The sequence below is a fragment of the Chrysemys picta genome, chromosome 1, assembly GCF_011386835.1.
Source record: "Chrysemys picta bellii isolate R12L10 chromosome 1, ASM1138683v2, whole genome shotgun sequence".
Taxonomy (NCBI): domain Eukaryota; kingdom Metazoa; phylum Chordata; order Testudines; family Emydidae; genus Chrysemys; species Chrysemys picta.
In genome coordinates, this window is record NC_088791.1 from 133,524,866 (window position 1) to 133,547,019 (window position 22,154).

At 44.1% G+C, this 22,154-nt stretch overlaps 1 long non-coding RNA gene across 1 annotated transcript; it reads left to right on the top strand.

Moving 5' to 3' along the window:
• The first annotated feature begins 4,674 nt into the window (after positions 1–4,674).
• On the top strand, positions 4,675–8,783 carry LOC135976183 (uncharacterized). Its single transcript, XR_010593385.1, has 3 exons — positions 4,675–5,016; positions 6,417–6,499; positions 6,653–8,783. It is a non-coding gene; the product is annotated as an uncharacterized LOC135976183 (long non-coding RNA).
• The last annotated feature ends 13,371 nt before the right edge of the window (positions 8,784–22,154 follow it).

A 22,154-nucleotide genomic window follows, 5' to 3' on the forward strand; every position in this document is an offset into this window, starting at 1 on the left:
CACAGTCTAAAAATTTATGTTGGAATAATCCATAACAAGAATGCTTTGGACTTGGGCTAATTAGTTGTATTCAACAAAAATGCCAGCGGTATATAGCACTGCAAAATGTCATCATGCCTGAAGGGTCCATTGTGATCATCAAGTCTGCTCTCTTGCATAACACAAGCAATAAAATCTCACCCAGGAATCCCTCCATCCACCCCATAACGCCTGATAACAGTTGTTTGGTATACACATTGACAACTCTTTGCTCATGCCTATGACCCTCATGTATTCAGAAAATATCACAGGAGTTTGAACAGCATTATAAGTGGCCAAAGCCAAGAGGTGGATTTGCTACCAGTAGTTAGCCCAAAATATAGCTCCTTTAAAAGTTTGCCTAACAATTTTCAGAGGAACTGTTCAATGTATATATATATATATGTCAGCAAATTACTCACCACTACTGTAACTTTTCACTTGTGGGCTTTTATTGGGCCATATCACCAACTAGTTTAAATTGGTATTGCTTCTTAGAATCCAGTGGTTGGAATCTAAATTTAAACTGAGTAAAACAGTCCTGCTCCCACAGAGAGCAAGTATTTTAGAACTGCTGTCATTCAGCCTACTGCATCTCTTTTATAACTACCGATACTGGCAAAAATTAGGCAGAATCATCTTCTTCTAAAACTATATCAACAGAGCTATGTTTAATTTGACATTTCTCACTCTGAATGAGGGACCTTGTTCAGGCATGCTCTGTGTCAGCTTCAGAGGATATTTTTAGGAGAGGAAAATGAATTATTCATACATTTTAATTGCATTTTCCTTACTTCATCTGTTTAATTGCATTATATCATTCAATAATCCTTGCTAAGCAATTGCTAAAAAACAATACTCTTGTTACAATAAGATACATCAGGTTGAGGGTCTGGATAGTTCACTGGATTGATCAGGTACTTCAGCGCTTTTCACATCTCGATTGCTGGTTGTAGTCCAGCTGAGATCTGCAACCACTAAAAGATCTTGCTGCCTGCTCTGAAAGAATTCATGACCTGAACCCAGTTTCTAGCCCACAAGTTTTTCGACCCCTCTTGACATAGTTGTCAGACTCTGCAGAGATGCCAGTGTCTAAATGTTGTCCTCTTCATCCTGGAAGCATGATCTCTTCAAATCAGGATTGAGGCATTTTAGCAAGATGTTGTGAGGGAAACTTGTGGAACAACTATTTGAGCTATATGTGTTAGTAATAAATTCACTTGAAAATGTATAAGTCACAGATTCAAATGCATGTTTATGATGATGCATACCAAATATCATTTTCATATGTGTATTATCTAGAAAGGGAGAATACTATACATATAAAGCAAAATCTGTGACAACATCTCATCCTCTCCATCACATGGTAGATTACAGTCTACATAAGTAATTTTATGGCCTCCTCTCCAGAGTATTTGAGCACTTCACAAACAATGAATTTATCCTCACAAAAAAAGTCTGTCACAGAGCCAGAACCTGATTTAACTCCCAGTTCAGCCCCAAATGATAAGGTTGTGTCATATGGGCTCTGGATTGATAAAACCCCAGAAACAAGTCTCTCCGGATCACATTTTACCTAAACTCCCAAAGTCTGGGATAGGGAGGGGAGTTAGATAAATGTCTCTGGTTTTGACTCATCTCTAGTTTTGCGATTGTTTCACCACCATGACAATGATCTGTGTTACATAAATAATTCACGAGGAAGTATAACAATACTGAAGTTCAATGAGCCTTCCAGTCAGGTTTACACACCCCATTCAGATGCTAACACTAGCTTTCATCTTTCAGATAATACATATTCCATTTCATTTGCCAACCTGTTATGTGACATAGGAGCTGCAGGTTACATTAAAGTCAATTTATTAAATCACTTAGCTGAAATCCCACACCAGCATTTGGCTTGTGCCTCTCCAGGATTAGCAGGCTGCATCGTATATCACTCCAAAATGCTTTTAGTCAGAATCAGCAGTAATAATTGATTACAGAGCAGTACAAAGGGTTGATTTTAGGATCCGAAAAGACCCCAGTGAAGTTAATTTTGAAGGCCCTTAAAACCGTGTTGAACTATTACAAAAAGAAGTCACTAGTCACCACATTGGCATCTTTGTATTATGCCCTGGCCTCAAAATCATGGTGCTGCTCCCTCATCTCGTAACATATTAATGAAACATGATCAAATTACAACGCTGCATCATAGCAATATCATATCGGAGGGTCTGAATTAACCAGTGCCTTTTCTCTCACTTTCACTAAGAGCAGGAGGATATGGTCTTGGAGCTAGCTTCTCATTCATCCATTAAGATCACTACATACTGAAACTAAATTTCAAGGTGCTCAGACATCACTGCAATTGGCAAAGTATAAATACATTTTAAAAACAATCACATATCATAAAAGCAAATACTTCCTCAGAACTCTCTCACATTACAATTGAAATCAAACCTACACATCACTATCACAAATATATATATATATATATATATATATATATATATAAGAAATGTACCAAAATATATTGAACTAGTTCATTATTTTGGGGGTGGGGAGAGAAGAGTGAGTGAGGCGGGGAGGGTGTTTTTCTGAACTTTGGTATATTTCAGTATGGTGTGATAAAGGGTGAGTGACCATGGATTTCAGCTATTTGATTGTAATTTTCGCTTTCTGGTGTGGAATTTGTTTGGAAATTTTCCCTTCTTTTTAGATTTTCCCTTTAGCCTGGATTTTATTAGGTTCCTAGGCCATCATTCTTTCCTAGGCAGGAACAAACCATGTGGGGGAGCAGAAAATGCACACATGTAGCTTATGCACTTGCCTCCTCATTCTTCTGTTGGGCTGTGGTGGGTATTGTCTCCTCCAGGAAGAGGCTGAAGCCATGTCTTCACTGTAAAAAAAAGTGCATTTTTACAGTGAAATAACTAATCATATTAGTATGTCACTTTAAAATCCTAGTGGCAACAAGGCACAGGTAGTTTTTACTGTGATGTAGGAAGATGGGTCAGCCACAGGTGGAAGGTATAGTGTTGACTTTGCCTACCAACATGGTGATAAAAATTGTGTAAACCTCGTTTCCACTATGTGGAAGCAGAGCAAGGCCTGACAGGGATTTGAAGGGGATTTCAAATGCAAACAGTCTTTGTTAGAAAGAGTCAGGCTAACTGTAACCCTAATAATGTGAGACTTGTAGAAGCAAGGATTGTGTGAGGCGAGTGGGAAAGAACTGTGTGAGAAGTTGTTGCGACCTTGTGTAGATAATATGGAATGTAGACTAGAGTCTAAATAAGTGAGAAAAATAAGATATCAGGATGACCTATGTATAAACAAAATGCAGCTGTTGCTTATTATTGCATGTAACAAAAGGTATAATTGTTTACCTGGAGAGAGACCTGCCTAGAAGGGGGGAACCCTGTGTCCTAGTGCACTCTCTTTCTCCACACAATTGCTAGAGATAATAAAGTATCTGACTTTGCTGCACCCAAAAAAAGAGTGAAAACTGTGTTTTTCTCCGACAATTTTGGGGCTCGTCCGGGATGGCAACACCCGCTGAGACAGCAGCAACTGCTGCGGACCGTTCCCCTTCGAATCCCATGGCGCCACAATAAAGATTAGGGACCTTTTGAAATCTCTATTGGGGTATCGGAGGAGGACTGCCCGTGGAGACTGTCTGTCCCTGTTGGGCTTACGCCATCCGAACTTATTAACTGTGCAACAGGATCAGATGCAGAGCAGTGCTAGGGAACTGTTTGACTGCCCCCAATAAGGTTAGTTTGATGTGGTGCTGGGGACTTAGTTTTGCCACCCCCAATAAGGTTAATGCATAAGGGAAATGCATTAGGTTAATGCACCGGTGCTGAGGGGTTTTTACCGCCTCAAGAGGTGTTTTGACTGCCTCAAATAAGGGAAAAGTGTATTAAGTCCGGCTATAGAGGAGTAAGGTTATTGTTAAATGAGATGCATCTAGATTTAGGAAAGAATGTGTATGACTGTGTGTGTGTGTATGAATGAGCTTTGGTGGTATAAGCCGCTGATCAGGTCTAAGACTTAAGCTGACTCTAGCCACCCCAGGGCTACCCCGTGTGGGAGTTCTGAAAGCAAGGGGGGTCAGATGAATCTTGTGACCCAGCGGAGCCACTGACTCCAGTAGACCCTTTCCTGGAGAGGTGAGAGAGTGAGACGTTGCTTTAGCTCATGAGCGCTAGCAGACAGGACGTCCTCTCCAGTGTAGGCGATTGGAAAATGGGTAAGGGACAGTTTAAGAATTCCCTCTCACCCCAAAGGGTACCCCTGCGTACCACATGTATGTGTATTATGGTCCCCAAACCTGCAGGTATTTAGAAAATTGGAATGTTTGCACGTGTGATAATCCATCTAGATACTTCTCACTAGAAGGTACCTTTGATTTAGATAAACTCACATACCTCAGAGGAGCCCTTCTATCACCAAAAGCCTCTGACACAGTGGGAGCAATTTGTCTATAGCATCCAGCTGCCTCCCTACCCAAACCATTTTATTAACTCCCTCTGCTTCTTTATATCCCCAAGTAAGGTAAGGCTGAAAGCAAGGAGGGAAAGGAATGGGTTAATTTGAAAAATTCAGCTTGGCCCAGAGATAAAGAAAAGCTGCTCTGCATTCAAGGTCAAGAATCAACGCAGACCATGCTAAGTACAAAGAAAAACTGCTTTCGGCCCCAGCTGGCTGTGGGAAAAAATATAGACAGAGGTAAACCAAAGGCAATACACATTACAGGACTGAGATTACATTTGCAAAGCTTAACTGTCCAGTGAGATCCAACAGTCTGCCTTTGCGACCCTGGAGCCGGTGTGGTTTGGTGACGCTGAAGAAGCGACAGGCAGCCAGCCTGGACTGGAATCTCTGAAAGAGATGCTGCAGGAGACCCCAGGGTGTAAAAGAACAGCCCTCCCAAGAGGGAAGCAAGTTGGAGATTGCACAGCGCCTTCTCTGGACCTTATACACAGACATGGCCAGTCTGGACATACGTGAGTGAGTATGAAAGTGGCTCAGGGCTTGGGGCATTAATGTTTTTTTCCTGAGTGATGTGGGAGTGTTCCCAACACTCTGTTGTTGTTTTATTATTTTATTAATGAAGCTTTAAAATTCAGTCATATGGTGTGTTTTCTTCATCTTCCCCCAACGATCCTGCGGTGTCAGCCTGATCACCTGAAACGAGGAATAGATTTCTGTTACCAATCTGCCACAGTTTTGGTAGAAAATTGAGAAGGGGGGAGCCCTGCAGAATGCACACCATCTATTTGTTTTGCCCTTGTTATTTTATGTTTGCCTTACTTGGTATTGTTGGTGTTATATGTTGAGGATTGCATGATTAAAAGTGTGCCCACTCTCAGCCACAGTAAGTCTGAGAACCAGAGAGGGGTTTAGCATTCCTTTCTCCACCCCGGTTGACCAGGAAGGGTGTCAGGTGGATCTACCCCCAGTTGTAGCAGGACTGGGCAATAGAGAAGTTGGAGAAAAGGGAAGAGTTGTGTACTTGATAACTAGAATTGAGCAATTAAGAGCATAGATCATGAACCAGGCAGCAACTCAAACCTATGTCCAGGGCAAGTTGCAAGCCTTGAGACAGGACTTCCAGGCAGAAAAGGAAGCACTGGCTAAGCAAGTACCGGTCCTTTAGGGACTTGTCAAAATTTAACCATTTGTGCTCAGCATACGCCGTAACAGCAGTGTATTTGCCACAAGAGAAAACTGAATAGTTAAACGCCAATGGGCCATGTGTTTTGCCCAAGTGGCAAGCCTCACGAGGGAGGACTCGGGTAGCCTTGTGAGTAAGAATGTTTAAGGGAAGAGACCAGGAAGGGTGGGGGCTAGTTGATAAGCCCACCCTCCTAGCTAAATTGGTAGTGGAACAAGCCGGTGCCCATGGAAGGGACGGTTCAGAGAGAAAAACAGGATCAGGCCCAAGCGGGCAGACAACAGATAGAGAGATTGGAAAACAGGTCGGAAACTTTGAGGGCATAGTGGAAGGAAAGGAGTAAGTAATTATAAGAATGGGGATTTCAAATCCCCAGAACAATAACTGGAATGGTAAAATCTGAGTTGATTTGGTCTCGTTTTAGGAGACATGCAAGTGATTTAAGGAAAGAGTGAGAAGTTAACTCTGTAGTTGCTAGAGGGAATCAAGCAGTGAAACTTGGTAGGAATGTCTGTAAGTAATCCAGGCAAGAGGTTGTACTGAGTGGACTCCTCAAAAGTAGGTGTGCTTGTCCTGGCTTGTTGCGCCAAAGCTCTGTAATAAAGTTATTTTACTGAAAGGGTATATGTGGCATACATCGAATAATACGACTAATGTACTGTATAATGGCAATGTGTATGTGTTCATTGTTGGGAAAAGGTGTATGAGTGAAGAGTGGACGTTTCCTTTGTAGGAAAAAAGAAGCCAAGAAGGGGAGAAGGAAAAAGAATAGAACGAGTTAACTGAAAAACTATAGCTAGCAACCTCACTCCAAAGGTAAGACGCTGGCCCCCATTCAAGGACACTGCTCACAGCTAAGACTTGGCTGACAACCAAGAAAAGGGGGGGCTTGAATGAGTCCAAGCAGCTGTAAAATCTGCAAAACACTGCCAGGCATTAATGAAATGTGTTAAGCTTCTTTTCTCACAGGTAAAAGAAGTGCTACCCAAAGACCGTAGCAGCCCTGCCATTCATTGAAACCAGGAGACTGAATCTACGTAAAGTCCATCAATGAAAAACTGCTTTGGCTCCATGCTGCAAAGGCCCCTGCAAGTCCTGTTAACCACCAACACCGCTGTGAAGTGCCAAGAACTGACTGCCTGGACCCATGCTTCTCACTGTAAAAAGATCCCTCCACCTCAGGAGGACACTCTGACTGATAAGCCTATTTTTCCTTCTAGCTCTGCTGTGCCTTCTGGACAGCAGGAAAGAAAGACAAGGTGAAGTGCTAGTAACCTCTCCCTTGTCCCCTGACAGACCTACTGTGCTTTTGGATTTTTCTAGAAGAAACAAAACCATTACAGGATGATGTGCTAGTAACCGCTCCCCTGTATGATGTTGAACCACGACTGTTTCAGGAAAAGAGAAGGAACACTCGCTCCATTGAAACAGACAACTAGGATATTGCAGCAATATAACTAGTGTGTGTAAAAATAACAGAAGAAATCTTTTTAGTAGTGAAGACATAGCCTTAGAGTCCCACTACTCCAAATATGCAGTTCCACTGAGGTCTGGGCAGACCTTCCATGACCTACAAGAGGCAAGAAGCATCTCTGCCAAAATCATTAGCTTCCACGCTGCTGCCTAACCTCCCTGGGCAGTATGGCTCCTTCTGCTGACATGATCGCCACAGCACAGATGTGGAAGTTGTTTCACTCAAGAGTGAAGCTGAATACAGGTTAAGTTGAACAAGTGAAACTTTATTGCACTTCTCCATGTGTTTCTCTGTCCACGTGACTGAGTTGCTTCCAGCCTAACTCTCCACATTCTCTGTTCCTTTGCAATATAAACATTAAAAACAAATAATTGATGCCAAAACTCCCACCCTTTGTCCCGAGGTTGCTAGCACATGGCGGAGTTGGAGTCTTATCTTCACCACAAACTCAACTGGTTACATAGTCTGAGACAGGTCACTCTGAGTGTGATTGCCTGTTGAGGAGACCAAACTCTCTGTCTCCCTGGATCCCTGTGCCCTTTAAATCACCACCCCGGAAACCGGTCCAGTCCAGCATGGAGTACTGGCTCTTGCCAGTACGCCGTACCGGCTTACTTTCACCTCTGGCCATATCTCCATCCTTCTGGCTGCAACAGATCTCCCCTGATTGGTAGGAGGGTTTTGGTCCTTTATCCCATCAGTGCCCGCACTTGAGTGTTTTGACACCCAGGATGGGGTATTCCTGTATGCCAAACAATGCTAACAAGAAACAGTCTTGTGTATAAAATTCTGATGCTGCACATTGATCAGATCCAGGGCTTGTACAGCTGAATTCCCCAAGAGGGGTCTGTAGCGCTAACCCTACATCACCACAAACTTCAGTTGGTGCCCTCTGTTATTTTTTTGAGTTAGGTATGATAAGATCACATTTTTCCATGGGCTGCATTATGCTCTCATTGTATATTATTAGATTGTGCCTGCTCTTTGTAATGGGTGTATGTGAGTCCAATTCACCTGTGGAATCACATTTCAGGATGCCCTGCTATCCAGTGAATGTTGCACAGAGCATTACCCTACTAACATTGTTGCATACACTGAGGTTGTTATTGTCCCATGTTGCTTTCCTGTCCTGACAGCCTGAACCTGTTATACTCTTGGACTCAAAGGAGAGTGTCAAAATGTCATTGTCTGATGTGCCACCACTATCTTGTACAAGACGGACTGAACCTTTCACACACTGTTAAAATGGTTCAACTTGCCACATTCCTTGCAATGCTGTCCTAATACAGGGCAATTCTTTACCCACGCATGCGTTCTCCCACAATAAATGCATCTCACTATGGGTATGGAACCCTGGCTTCCTCCTTCCTTTACTGTTGCTTCACTGCATGTACCTCTCAGTGGGCGGGGGTGTTGTGCCTTCTAGAATTTTACCCTGCCTCCCAAGGCTTCCATTGTATGCCCCATGTTGAAGCATCTGTCCATTGTGAGGGATCACCTTCCTGGAGCAGTCATTCCTTCAGGAAGTTTTCCCAGCTGCCAGAGTATCCTGTTGTAAATTACAGAGTCTGTCCAGTCCCCAAAATTGCATGGGGCAACCAGGGTGCATAAGGAAGTAACAGACCTCAATCCCCTACCCTTTGGATTAGTATCCAATGAATGAAACGGTGTCACTCCACAGTTTCATTCTGATTTTGGAGGTATTGGGAGTGAGGGCAATAAGTCCTCATGGCTCCTAGGACTTCTGAGAGGCTTGAGCCAGTGGTAAGGTTCAAAAAGTGGTACAGATCTCTCTGCTTTGTTCACCAATAAGGTAAAGTGACAGTTTTAGTTTCCTGGTATTGTGCACCTGCATGGCCAGCTCTGTGTATAGCTCAAACTCCTCATTCCACCAGCCCCCTCACTGGGTTCAATGTGCATGTCTGCAAAATGCAGGACTCCAGGATGCTTCAGACTGAGTTTCATGACTCACACTGCCAGCTGGTGTGCTTTGGAGACCTCACAGCTCCGATGCTGCCACCATGTTTTATTAACAAAGAGAGAAGGTGAATGAAGGTCAAGCTGAACAAGTGGACCTTTACTAAACCCTTTGCACTGCCCTGTCCAGGTGGCTGCATTGCTTCCAGTCCCACTTCTCACATTTCCAATTTTCCTGATATTGGATCAGCAATAGCCCCTCCAGGGAATATGAGCCCTCTTGACACCAGCTCCACTGATAACACTACAGAAGTGCTGCAAGACTCTAGCCACAGTGAAGTCTCCAGGAGTTAAAGATTAATTTCCTGGATACTACTGTGAGCAAACTGAGGAAAAAAAAAAATCAGACTTCTTAGAATGAATATCCCAGCAGCTTAGTGAGTTAAAGAGCAGCACTACTCTGGCATCAGCTTCGTGTGTCTCGGGCCCTCATTGGCCATTAGCTGCCTCTACCTGAATCATCAAACTGTCTTGGGATCTTTTGGGCCATAGGGTGTGGGCACCGGACTCAGCTCAGTTGTTGGTTCAGTCTGTCATCTGGACAGCCATTCATTTCTGCCTCTGGGTGGGTGTCATGTTCTGGTGTGCAAGCTAGACCAGTGAGGGGTTGTGTCACAACCTGCCCCACAACCTTGGGTGCCTCACAAAATTTTTATGCTGTAAGTCCCAACCAGGGCCACTCACAAACAGCCTAACATCATGCAAGTCACACCCTGAATGTCTGTCTATAGATGCAGCCCTGGTTCTGTAAATCTGACCCCAGCACCCTGTCAGCAACATACCAGTCACATTCTGGCTTCTACCAGCCTGGGTTACTGCCTTCAGGGTGACCCCAACACACTCCCAGGTCTCAAAGTTCCCCCAAAATGTGTGTTTTGCACTGTCCAGCCCTCTCCTGGACAGTTCAGATCTGTTGCCCCAGTGAAGAGTCAATATTTGACTGTTTGCTACTTTAACTGGAGTTAAACACTTCAGCTTAAACACAGCACTGGATTGTTTCGATTAAAAAAAATAAAGTTTATTAACAAAAGATAGGATTGTACGTGAATTCGAGAAATCAGGTATTAGTCAGAAATGGTTACAAGATAAAACTTTCTAGTATCTAAAATGTAACAAACTAGACTTGGTTCAAGGTCAAATCCTTACCACATAACCCCAGCAATGTGTTGGACCAAATTCTCATCTCAGAATCTCCCCCAAAATTCAAAGGGCTGAGTCTTCTTTCTTGTTAGGTGAAAGAGAAATACCTTGGGTGGTTTTGCCCCTTACTTTTATAGTCCAGTCACCCTTTGAAATGCATTTTCCTGAAAGTTACCCCTAGATAAAGTTCATTCCAGCTGTGAGGACAGAGAGAGTCTCATGGTGAAAGAGGTTCCATGTTATTTGCTAAAATGCAGATTGATCTGTTCCTTCCCTCCTTTGTTGTCAAAGAATGGCCCACTTGATAGATGATTGCCGGTCAACTTTGATGACACTTGTCTAGAGGCATCAGTTTGTCCTTTGTCTTGGAGAAACCAGCTTACACCCATCTAGACTTGTGGTAGAATATGTGGTAAAACATTGTAGTCATTTCAGCTTATTTTCATAACTCTTATTACACATTTCATACATCCATTACACAAGACTATTGATCAGTGTGACATTAGTTTTTAAATGATAGCTCACAAAGCATAATTTGCACAAAGATTACTACAATAGTGTACAGGATGTGAATACAGGGGTGCTTTTGGTCACAGTGGGAGTGTGGGCTGGGGAGCCTCCCAGAATGTGCCCAGCCAGAGTTGGCATCCCTAGTCTGCACTAACTTATGCCATTTTATCCTGAAGGTGAGTGAGGATGGGAAAATAATCAGGAGAGGACCTACTTCTACCCACCCTGAAACCGTCTGTTCCTCCTCCCTCCCCTGGGTTGGCATGATAAGGAGGGAGTGGAGACCCTCTTTTCTATGCTGATCCCAGCTGAGATCAGCATGTGCAGCCTCCCCTCCACTCAGTGATATAGGGGAACATGAAGCCCCTAGTTCTCTAGTCTATATCTTATTGGGTTTTATGTGATCCTAGATATCCTTTATAGCTTTATTTTGATACTGGGTGAGATTCTCAGATGGTGTAACTGGAAGAGCTCAACTGAAGTCAGCACTACATCCTTTTACACCAGATGAGAATAAGGCCTTAGAAGGCTAAAAACAAATTCTCAAAATTTGAATAAAAGAAACTTTTAATCAGCAATAAACTTAGGAGACAGAGAAAAGTCTATCCTTTACTCCTTCCACAGCCAGACTTCCTACTGAAATCAATGGGATCGGGCTGTGGTAGTCTGCTTCTGCATAAATCAGATCCAGTATTATATGTGGAGAACAAATATTAAATCACATTGGCAGACAATTGATTTTCAGAAATTGTTTATCTGGAGAAATAATTCCAGAGGGCTTATGTCTTAAGTGCATGTGATACTAAATCGGGTGGTGGGCAAAGAAAAGGGATAAGGATAAGTCCCAGTCAATAGATAAGAATCTGTCTCCCTCACCCCAAAATGAAGAACACTTGGCACTGAAACACAATAGATCTTGCACATTATTTGGCAGCCAAGAGAAGTTGCTTTGACACATTGTGTCCCAAATGAAATCAGGAACAGCATGAGAGGAGAGGGAAGTGAAGGGGCTGTGTTGTGGAGAGCTATTAAAACAAGCTGTTAATTTTCTGGAAAATTGGGCAACATGCCTGTGGCTTCTAACCCATAAAAAGCAAATCAATTTTGCTTTATGTTGTTTTAAGTGATTTGCCTTTGCCATTGCTCTGTTGAGAGAAAAAACAAAACAAGAACACACGGACCTTAATTTTCTGGAGCATACAGGAAGATTAGTGCATAAGGGAGAGAACATCTGTTTCCCTTCATCACTAAACTAAAGATTTTCACTGCAGAGAAGATTGCAACCTTTATGATCTTGAGCTTATAAATGCTTATTATTTGAATGAAGGCAGGAGTCTAGCAAGAGATTATTTCCCTTTAAAAAGTGATGGAATGAAATCACATGGACAATCAGCCTTTGAGCTTTCTTCCCCCAGAACACATCTTTGTAGTGTCTATTGTAAGCCTTGACCAATTTCAATCTGGGGTTTGCTCTGGCCAGAGAGCAGAACTCTCTCTCCTGTATGTGGTCAATCACCTCCAGATTTGGTATTGATGGTTTCTTCTCTTGGAAGACATTGAATCTTGGTACACACCACTACCATGATACTTTTCTAGTACATGCCCATAGCAATGCAGGCATCTCTAGGATCATCCTATTTGTAAGTAGGCAGCACTCCGATCTGCTCCAATAAAAAGAGGCTACACTGTATATTGTCAGCTCACTCCCTTCTTGGGGTTTGGCTTTGTTAACAAGGTAATTCATAATACCTAGCTCTTACAAGTAGATGTCAAAGCACTTTACAATCTATAATGTGTTTATCCTCAACATCACTGGGAGGTAGGGAAGTAGTAGTCCTGTTTTATGGATGAGGAACTGAAGCACAGAGAGGCTAAGTGACTTGCTCAAGGTCACCGAGGAAGTTTGTGGAAGAAACTGAAATTGAACCTTTGTCTCCCATGGCCTAGGCTAGTGCCCTAGCCACTGACTTCAATTTAAATTCAAGACCAGCTCTGGCCTGCTTTATCTTGCTTTGTTTTTTGGTTCTTGTGTGTTAGAGTTCTAGATTCCAAGAAATAAAATAGTGTTACATCATAGAAACAAAATGTTTTTCCATCTAACTTCTGTTTATGTGCCATAAATATAATTCTCCTCAGGTCTGAATGTTCCTAGGGTTCATAGTATTGTCAACCTCAAGCATTCAAAAATCATGAGATTAGCTTAAAAATAGTACATTTGAGAGAAGGAGGTTGCCTTATGTTTGAGGCTTTAGGGTGTACTCTGGTCATATTTTCAAGCTTTCCTCTACAACAATATGGGCTAGAAACCCGCCAGCCCAGATTTCTGACACATAGGCCGCATAGTATTTAGGCTAGCAATCTAGAACTCATGGAAAGGTTCCCTACTCCTCTTGGTAGTCTTTCTAGCTTTTTGGACAGAGCTTTTTCCTCTCAATTGAGCTTTATTACCAGACTCAGGTGCACTAGTCACAGAGTCAGGGAGATCCACTCTCTGCAGGGCATATCCTGTACAATGCCTAAGCCCTTTCCTGAGGCAGAGAAGTAATCTATTATTGTTGATACACAAAACATATGCATGGTACCCAAAGCAACAGAACCCAGTAGGTGGAATTATGGGTAATCAACATTATCATTCATGCAAGTGAACCTGGCCTGAGCTGGCTTTTCTTCTTCTCCCCTGCAGAGAGAGCAGGGATCTCCATCCCTCAAAATCTTGTGTCTCTGGAGCTTACACATGATTGGGGCCCCTAATGAATAATGCAATACAACTAGCGAGCAAACATTATTCAGGACTGAAACTGGTATTTGTTCAACTTCCCTCCCTTCGCATCATAGGAGCTGGGGAACAAGTTCTTCTGCAAAAATAATAAATAATGGGAATGCAATTTAAAAACCACCACCACTCCTAACTGCCCAGTGAACAGTAAAATGTCATTCCCAGCTTCTCTAAACACAACTCTAATCTAGCCTTATTAGAAGTGGCTTGATATTTCAGCATGCCCTTGTGACATTTTTCGGATGACTTGATAGTTACATGAGGGCTGTTACTAACAGGGACTTGTACCCCTCTTCAGACTAGTCATTATGGAGGGGGAAAAAAGTCAATCTGAACAATATTGGAAAAAATTGGCATTGGATGTGTTTTTCTGCAGATTACCAGCAGCACTCCTTGCAAGTATGTCCTTGTACAGTATAACTTCATGGCAAAAGCCTGGCTTTTAAAAGAATGGGCCCAAATTTGTGAAAATATAGGAATGTTTATGTAACTATCACTACTACCTTTTCGCTAGAGGATGTTGGTATCTGACACTGGGAGATGGCAGCCATGTTTATAGGTTCCGGGGATTGCTCCGAGGTGAGCCCAGGAGTGCTACCTATGCTTTGGATGAGGGGTAGCATAACTGAGGGGCTTGGGGAAGAAGGTACTTTCTGTTAAGGGAGACTTGTGGGAAGAGGAGCAGAGCTGTGGAATTAGAATGAAGTGGGGTGGAGGAAGAGAAGAAAAAAGGAATGGAGACAAAGTAACTGTTAGCAGAAGGGCTACAAGTGAGGCTATTTCTATTAGGGCTTGTAGCAGTAATAAGGGCTGTCTAGAGGTTCTGTCCCCCTCCTCTCAGGTAAGTGTCCTTTTCTTGGGGCTATGGGATATTCTGATGAGTGTTTCTCCATTTCTCTTGTTGACGCAGTTCCACTCCAATTAAATATTCATTGGGCCAGAAAGAATTACGCTCTAGTTCAGCAGTTAGGGCACTCACATGAGAGGTGAAAGGATTTGAATTTGGGTTTCTCTCATCTGACAGCAAGGTAGGTGTGTGTGTGTGTGTGTGTGTGTGTGTGTGTGTGTGTGTGTGTGTGTGTGAAGAGAATTGAACCTGGGTGTCTCACACCCCAGATGAGTACCCCAACCACTAGGGCTAAGGGAGACCACCACCTCCTTTTGCTGCCTGCCATTGTGTGTGGGTTAAAGAGGCTCCGAGAACACCTACCAGCTTGGGCCTAGCAGGCAAGATAGGTGGGGGACCATCTCATTCGAGGATCTCACTAGGATTTAGGCATGAGATAAGGTGCCCAGACTGAAGTGGCTGTAAACATGTTCACTGGCAGAAACTGACACTGACATTTCCTAGGCACCTCCAGGATTAGATGGCAGTTGAGTAGGGGTTTTGAGGATCTCAGTGGTGCCAGAATGTTAGGACTTAAAGCTAAGTCCTCGTCCATAGTCCCTGCTCTTTCCAACAAAGCTATTCTCTCACATACAGCCCCTCACTCCACTTGTTGGTCTTGTACTCCCTATCCCCCATAGTCCACCAGCTGTCAAGTCAGGGTGACCCACTGGCTAGAGGGTCTACCTTGTGTTGATGAAAGGGCATACACTTTGTACAATTATGTTAAGCTATTATCATTCATAAAACCAGAGCAATTTTGAAACCACCACCATCTGGAACCATGGGTAAGCAAAAAGTTATAAATTATTATAAGCAAATCTCATCTGAGCTGGCTTTTTCCTCCTATAGGGGAAGGAGAGTCTTTTCCCTTTCAACTTCCTGTAAGCTCCAGAGCTAGAAGGGTTTATGCCAAAACATTACAATTAAATGCACATACATGTTAGCACATGCATCCAGCACCTAGCATATCTGCTGCTTCAGCACTGAATATTGCCCAGCTAAAGCCTCCCCCAACCCCCCATATCAGACCCAGCAGCACAGAAGAGGAATGAGAAGAACCAATCATTTATTCAAAATAAATATATTTGAAAGCGGGTTCGTGACTGTAGGGAAAAAATGGTAGGGGAATAGCTGTGCTAGAGAGTCTGAAAACCACTGCTTTAGTGACCCCCATCCTGTCTGCCACACCTTTCCAATCTTCCCATCTTGATTAAACCAACTGATGACTTACTCAGCTTCCTTTGCTAGATGTTAATAAGAGGCTGAAGTGCTTCTTCCAACCAAGAAGCATCTTCAAACAAAGCTACAACTCTGGTCTTCCTCCTTGACTCAGGCCTACAAGCCTGTATGAGGGGGAATTACTTTCTCTTGGCCCTTGAAGGGAGTGGGACCAGGATCTAATCTTAAGCGCCAGATTTCCTGATTGCCTTCTGTGATGAGATAACTGGCTCTGTGGATACAGGGAAAGCAGTGGATGGGATATATCTTGACTTTAGCAAACTTTTGATATGGTCTCCCACAGTATTCTTGCCAGCAAGTTAAAGAAGTATGGATTGGATGAATGGATTATAAAGTGGATAGAAAGCTGGTTAGATTGTCGGGCTCAATGGGTAGTGATCAACAGCTCGATGTCGAGTTGGCAGCTGGTATCAAGCAGAGTGCCCCAGGGGTCGGTCCTGGGGCCAGTTTTGTTCAACATCTTTATAAATGATCTGGATGATAGGATAGATTGTACCCTCAGCAGGTTCACGGATGACACTAAGCTGGGGGGAGAGGTAAATATGCTGGAGGATAGGGATAGGGTCCAGAGTGACCTAGACAAATTGGAGGATTGGACCAAAAGAAATCTGATGAGATTTAACAAGGACAAGTGCAGAGTCCTGCACTTAGGACAGAAAAATCCCATGCACTGCTACAAGCTGGGGACTGACTGGATAAGCAGCAATTCTGCAGAAAAGGACCTGGGGATTACAATGGATGAGAAGCTGGATAGGAGTCAGCAGTGTGCCCTTGTTGCCAAGAAGGCTAACGACATATTGGGCTGCATTAGTAGGAGCATTGCCAGCAGATCGAGGGAAGTGATTATTGCCCTCTATTTGGCACTGGTGAGGCCAAATCTGGAGCACTGCGTCCAGTTTTGGGGCCCCCCCACTACATAAAGTATGAGGACAAATTGAAGAGAGTCCAGGGGAGGGCAACAAAAGTCATCAGTGGGCTGGGGCACATAACTTACGAGGAGAGGCTGAGGGAACTGGGGTTATTTAGTCTGCAGAAGAGAAGAGAGGCGGGATTTGATAGCAGCCTTCAACTACCTGAAATGGGGTTCCAAAGATGGAGCTCGGCTGTTCAGTGGTGGCAGATGACAGAACAAGGAGCAATGGTCTCAAGTTGCAGTGGGGGAGGTCTAGGTTGAATATTAGAAAACACTATTTCACTAGGTGGGTGGTGAAGTACTGGAATGGGTTACCTAGGGAAGTGGTGGAATCTCCATCCTTAGAGGTTAAGGCCCAGCTTGACAAAGCCCTGGCTGGGATGATTTAGTTGGTGTTGGTCCTGCTTTGAGCAGGGGGTTGGACTAGATGACCTCCTGAGGTCTCTTCCAACCCTAGTATTCTATGATTTGGTCCTCAAACTGACACATTTATTCTGCCCTCTTTCATATTGGCTTAAAATATAGGACTTCTCCTTATGTAATAGGTTCTATTGTGCCAGATAAACTTACATGTGCACTGAAGCCGATAACTTTTGATGCTGAAGCTAAGCCTTGACACCAATGCCATGTAGCTGTGAGACTATTTTTACCCACATTGTATTTGTTTGTACTTTGATACCCTCATTTATGTTACAGTTCTTACAACAATGGATTCAAGAGCATGATCAACAATTCCAAGTTGCATTCAGCTGTGAAATGAACAAGACAAGATTTCACAACACAAGAATACTTCTGAGAAGAAACCTAGCCTTATCCTAGAACCTACAGGATATTCATAAGATTTTCATCTGAAATGAACCTCCTCCCCTCCTTTGTTTACCTCTTTCACACACACCCTTGGTCCCACCAATAGAATTAGTGGTATTGTTCTTTCAATAAAACATGTTTTAAAAAAATAGAAATCTGAGTGACATTCAGGTTTACTAGCTTTTTACAATAACTAGCTGCTGCATGCAATTAAGAATTGAGACCCTAATCCACCAGTTGGATCTATTCAGGCAGGCATTGTACCTACTGGACAGAGGGTCTGCACAAGGAGTTCCCATTCCAGGATCAGATCCTTGGTCATAACATTAAAAAAAATTGAAGGGCATGTCTTCACTACCGGCCGGATTGACAGGCAGCAATCGATACAGTGGGGATTGATTTATCGCATCTAGTCTAAACACGATAAATTGATCCCTGAGCGCTCTGTTGACTCCTGAACTCCAGCTCGGCAGGAGGCGCAGGCGGAGTTGATGGGGGAACAGCAGAAGTCGACTCACCGTAGTGAAGACACTGTGGTAAGTAGATCTAAGTTATTCACATAGCTGAAATTGTGTAACTTAGCTCAATTCCCCCCAACACACACCCCAGTGTAAACCAGGCCAAAGTGATTAATGCACTGTGTGACAGGGCATGACTCACCACTGCAGTGCCCCCTGCTGAATGTCCTGGGGATCAGCTCTGCTAGGTGGTGCAGCCTCTTACGAGCATAACTTCTTCTCCAGGGACCCACGTCACTACCAGGACCATGACATCCTCTTCAGTGATGCAGCCCTCCGGCTGTGCCACACTCTGTGCTCCCCCTTCTGGGTGACAATATCACAGTCTGCTGTCCAGCCACTTCCTTCAGTGGTGACTGGGGCCAAATCAATACTCCAGGTCCCAGCCCAGGGACTGTCCCCTCCGACTCCTCTATAGACCTCCCTGGGCCACTCCCCCATGGCCCCAGCACCTTCTTTGACCTTGCCTCAGGGCCTCTGAAGATCCCTGCAGCCTACCAGGAGCTGCCTTTAGCTCCCCAGGTCTCTGCCTGCAGCACTCGTCTGTTCAGGGTGCTTGCTGCTTTCAGCCTGCAAGGCAGCCAGTCCCCCCTCCCTCCTTGAGCTCCAGGGAGTGAGTGAAGCTGCTCTGCAGGCCTTCTTATATGGGCCAGGCCAGCCCTGATTGGCTGCGCCTCACAGCCCCTCTCTAATTGGCTGCCTCCTGTGTGCCTCCCTAAGGCTCAATTAACCCCTTATGGGCCAGTGTGGGGCACATGCCCCATCACACACTGAAAAGTTAAAACTAACACTTTCCATTCTAGCTATTAATACTGGGCACCTATTATATAAAATGCCAGAGTCAGACCATTATTTAAAACTAATAAGAACAAAAGACACCCAAGAAATTAAAAACAGACATACAGATTCAGGTTTTCATTACAGATTCCTTTCCCACACTCAGCCGGAGAGTCTGTGGGGCTGATTTGCCTCTCATTTACAGTGTAGATCAAGAGTAATAGCTTAGATCTGGGCTGATAGACTAATCTATCTAACAAGTTTCATATCATGTTCAAATGAATTATTCAAGATTAACAAAATATTCAGCCTGCTCTAGTTAACAAATGACAATGGAAGGTGGGTAGGAGAGGTCAGTGAGTAGGAAATTTCCAATGTACCTTGTACCTGTTGTGTGAAGAAAGAGGACTTCAGTCTCCAGGGCAGTCTGTTTAGTTGGCTTCCGTAGGGAAGTTCTCTTCAGCTGTGGGGCCCACTTCTATTCCCTCATTGCTTCACGCATCCTGGCATAGTTCTGGATAGTGTCCACTGATTCCTTTGTGAAGAAGTAGGCGCTGTCTGGGGTTCTTTGTTTGGTATTCCGTGATTTTAAAATGGACACTTCATTGGTTTTTCATTTGTTGCCTTATCTGTTTTCTAAACCATGTGGCTCCTCCCTCACTTAGGGGACAGGCCTTTAACTGGTGGGCTCTGCTCATCTTCCTCAGAATTCAGAGAGGAATGTTTGCATCCTTGGGGCAGGGACGGGGTGGAATTCTCTGCAACTGCTGGGCCCTTTTCCAGTCCCCTATCCATTCACGCATCTAGAGAGGAGTTCCTCTAAAGTGGACTTAGATTGTCTCAGAGCAGTGAGTGTTTTCTAGAGTTATCTGCTTGGTGTCCCCTTCTGGCTTCCTTATTTTGACTCCCATGATCTATCATTGTCTGTTCATTTTTTGACCCCTATGCTCAGTTAAGTTCTGTGTTCAATGGCCCCTCTCATTTGAGGGAACAGGCGGTTGTTGTTGTTGTTTTTGCGGGGTGGAGGGGAGGGAAATGTTGTCCACCATCAGGATTTAAACAGGCTAACTGGCTTCCAAGTCTGTGGTGTCTACTCTGAGGTGGAGGCTGTCACAGTTTCAGGGTAACTGCATCTGTATTTCCCCACTCCATGGTCCACTCCAGGAGTTCCCAGTCAGGTCTCCAGTTGTCACCTGTCTCTGGGCAGGGTTCACGTCTCTGCGCGCCCTTGTGGGGAGGGGGTAGTGGGTCTCCGTGCACTGCCTGGGGCAGGAGCAGTGCAGGGAGATGCCTCCCCCTGCCAGGGGCATGCAGAGATGTGCCAGCAGCAGGCCGCTTCCGGGAGCAGCGTGGGGCCACTGGCCATGGCGTGCAGGCAGCCAGCCTGCCTGAGCCCTGCTGTGCTGCCAGCCGGGACTCGGGGGCAGGTTGTCAGATAAGATTTGTCCTGCATTTTGGGGGCCCCCTGTCATTGGGGGGCCTGTGCCACTGCACTGTTTATTTCATGGTAAATCCACCTCTGCCTGAGTCAGTTCAAGCTCAACCTTTTATACTGAAAGGCCTTTCTTTGTCTCCTAGTCTCTGGAAAACCCAACCTGAATCGGTCTATGCAAACTACTCCAGGGGGTGGAACGTCTCTGGAGTAATTTACTGTCTCAGGGGTCACCATCACCCACTGTTTTTTTGTTTCTGGAGAACTTGCAGTAACCCTCCCCCATGGAGTAGAACACAATCATACATAAACTGTTACAAAATGCAATACCATGATTTCCAAAGATCCTGCATGCTGTTCCAATATCTGTCACACCACCCATGGCTGTTCCTGGGGTGGGGGCTCCACCTCCTTCTGGGAGGTCAAAGACTAGTTGGCTTATGTATTTGTTGTCTTTCCCCCTGTGAAGGCCCTTCCTGTGGTGAGGCCCTTCTGGAGGGCACAGGATTGCTAGACAGGGACCTTTCAGGAGCTTGTTTACTTGAAAGGCAGAGAGAAAATACAGAGCTGTAAGTACAGCTGAAAAAAAAAATGAAGTTCCCAGGTGAAACATACAACTCAGAAGTAAAGAAGAAAGCCCTCATTAAAGTGGGTTTACTATGAGCTACTGCTTGACAGTCAAGAGACCTTTCAATAATGATTCTATATTAATTGTAACTTCCTTATCTATTAGCTACATTTTATTTCTGAAAGCTTCATTCATCAGATTCTACAGAGGAGTAACCACAAAGGCCTGTAGAGGCAAGGCATGGGGGGAGGGGAGGAAGATGCAGGGTCACATCCCTACTTGGATTGTACTGAGCATGCTTAGTAGCACTGCTGAAGCCAGCTGCCCTCTCTGTTCCCCACACTATCGGTAGGCATGGGTCATCTCTGCTCATGTGTTTGAATAGGGAAATCCACTTTAATCCCTGGAATTGCAGCTCTTGATGTCCTGTTCTTAGTAAGGCAGCAGCTTTTAGAAAAGCTTTCATCCTCAAGCAATACAAGGAATGGTGGAAGGAGAGCATCAGCTGCAAGCAACATTCCCATTGCTGGCAAGGAACACCTAGAGCCATGTCAAGTGCCTGGCTTCTGGTTGACCTCACTGTGTGGGCACAATACAGAAAGCAGGAAGGGAAGGGAAAGAAATTGCAAATGAAAGAGGTATTCAGGGATCTAAACATGCCTATTTATGGCACTTTTCCCCTAAGGCCCTTCATGTTTGAGTTTAAGTATAGTTAGTCACTTTGCCAGGTCAACTCAGAGTCAGGACTATATACTTCTCCATCTTTTGGTGCTGTGCTTGGCTGACAGTCAAATCAGTGCTCATTTGAAGATGGGACAAAGCATTGGTAAGGGGCCACTAGGATCACTGATGGTGCTGTATTCAAGGGCAGATTTCTGCTTTGTTGGATGAAGTTTGCTCTCAGGTACAGCCTGTGCAACGTCAGTGGACTGGATTCTCCTCACTTACTGTACTGTAAATTGGGATAGCTCCATTGAAGTCAAAACATGTAAGGGAGGATAATCAAGCCTACGGACTTCAGTGGAGTAGCTCAGAATATGACTCTGCATAGATTAACAGGCCTGATTCTGATCTCACTTACACCAATTTCCACAAATTTACTTCAATGGAGTCACTCCCAATTTACACCAGCATGAGATCAGAATCAGGCCCTATATATCTGAATGCCAGGGAAATTGGTGGTCAATTACAAAGAGGAGAGGGCTTGTCAGGATGAGAGCAGGTTAAGAGTTTTCAGTGGAACTGTTTTCCCATCAGAAAATGCGGTTTTGTTGAAACTGAAATGTTTCATATCGATTTTGTCAAAATAGATGGAAAAAATTGGAACAATTGAAATCTAATTGGAGTGTTGCACTGCAACTCAGTTTTTGTTATGATAAAATATTAACCATACAAAATATTGTATTCTGTTTAATATACAATTTGTCATTTCTGGAAACATTAAAATTAAC